The 1802-nt window shown below is 53.4% G+C and overlaps 1 pseudogene; it reads right to left on the bottom strand.

The window, feature by feature from the left end:
- Positions 1–736: 736 nt before the first annotated feature.
- Positions 737–1388, bottom strand: LOC115855261 (myelin-associated neurite-outgrowth inhibitor-like; annotated as a pseudogene).
- Positions 1389–1802: the final 414 nt, after the last annotated feature.

Here is a 1802-nt window from a genome sequence, read left to right as displayed (position 1 = left end):
TTTGTCCCTAACTGGATTTATGGTAATCCCTAAGGACGTCCACATCACACTGACCCCACAAGCCTAAATGGAGAGAAAGCCATTAACCTGGCTGCACCCCAAGCAGCGGTGGCCTCCCCACACTCTCCCTGTCCCTGCAACTCTCTCCCAGTGCAGTCCGTGCAAAAGGAACAGATGGGTGGAAAGTAGAAGTCCATGTTTCCAATTGGCAACCCACGTCAACACCAAAAGGCTGAAGAATCATCAAAGAGATTTCAGATGCTCTATGAAGAAATTCACTTTAACACTTATAACTTTAAAACTTTGCATACATTACAAGAGTGCATTGATGATACAAGTTGTAAAATACTTTTCCATTCCTTTGGATTTTGCATATGATGGTTCTGCATCAGTCACTGCAGGTAGATGGAACAAGCTTTGTTTTTGTGTTGTTTTTTTTTAAACATGCATTCAGCTAGATATGATTCAGAATAGATTAATACTCCCTTTTTTTCATTACAGTTAGCTAAAAAATTGCCTGGCAGCCCACCAAACAGGATTTGCTTTAAGACCAACCCACAGAGTCAGTTGGAGACTGAGGGCGCTGGGACCTGCTGGGCCGGCCTTAGTAGTGTTTAGCTAAGTATCGAGAGCATTAAGAACAAAGTCCTGGTTGGAGGCCCAAGGCCTGCAGCACCAGCTGTGGAACCTCCACGATGTGACTGCACAGCTCCATCCGAAAACGTTTGCAGGGTGATCACCACTGAGGGGCCACATAGCTGTAGGTGGGTGTTCCTGGGGCCCGATAAGTGGGCACAGTGATGGGGTGGGGGGCGACAGGAGTTGGGGAGTGGGCGGGCAGTCAGCAAGGTAGCCGCTGACATGGCTATAGTGGTCCCCGCCACCGTGCCCATGGTGACCCCGTTGCCTCTAGGCAGAGGGATGGGAGCAGGGGACACCGTCGCTGGCATGCTGTTGGGCTGCACCACTGTGGTGTGGTGGATGACGTGACGGGGCTGCATACAGGGGCTGGGGGTAGTACGTGCCTTGCTGTGCGTGCGCGCTCTGCTGGGGGTAGGCACTTCGCTAGGGGTGTCCAGCGGTCTGGTAGGGGTTGGGGAGGAGGAGTACGGTGGCACCGCCCCGCTGGTGGGGGAACAGGACACTTTGTAAGGTGTGCCAGGAGTGTAACCTGTTTGGAAGGTAGGATTCGCTCCAGAGTACGTGTTGGGGGAATAGGCAGGAGCTGCTGCGTAACCCATGGGGAAACCAGCTGGATATCCAATTTCTTTGGCATTTGCATAGGGAACCGCAGAAGAACCCGGGCTATAAACAGGATTCATGATTTCAAGAACGCGCCGCGGCGGCGGCCTGGGCCTCGGTGACCAGCGCTCGCCGGCCCGGGGCGGGCTCGGCGAGGGGCGCGCGCCGCGGAGGCCTGCTCCGATGCGCGGCTGAGCCGCGAGGCCCAGGTTGCCGCCGCCGCCTTTCCGGTCCGCGTTCCCCCTCGCCCGGCTCGGCCCGGCCCGCCTCTTCGCAGCCCGCGCTCCCTGCCGACGCTGCGCAGTCGCCCTTCACATAATCTTAATCACATTCAGTTGCGTATTGTATGCTTGGCTGAGTGTAGTCAGCTATTGAGCAACTCTGGGAATTTAGCTTAAAAAAAAACACCAAGGCTTTTAGTAAAGACGTTAAGACAGCTCAACAAGGAAAGAATAGTCTTTTCAACAAATGGTGCTGGAACAACTGGATATCCACATGCAAATGATGAAGTTGGACCCCTACCTCTTACCATATATGAGAATTAACTCAAAATGGATCAA

The sequence above is a fragment of the Globicephala melas genome, chromosome 13, assembly GCF_963455315.2.
Source record: "Globicephala melas chromosome 13, mGloMel1.2, whole genome shotgun sequence".
In the NCBI taxonomy this organism is placed as follows: domain Eukaryota; kingdom Metazoa; phylum Chordata; class Mammalia; order Artiodactyla; family Delphinidae; genus Globicephala; species Globicephala melas.
The sequence above is the reverse complement of the archived record's forward strand: the minus strand, read 5'-3'. Positions and strand labels throughout refer to the sequence as shown.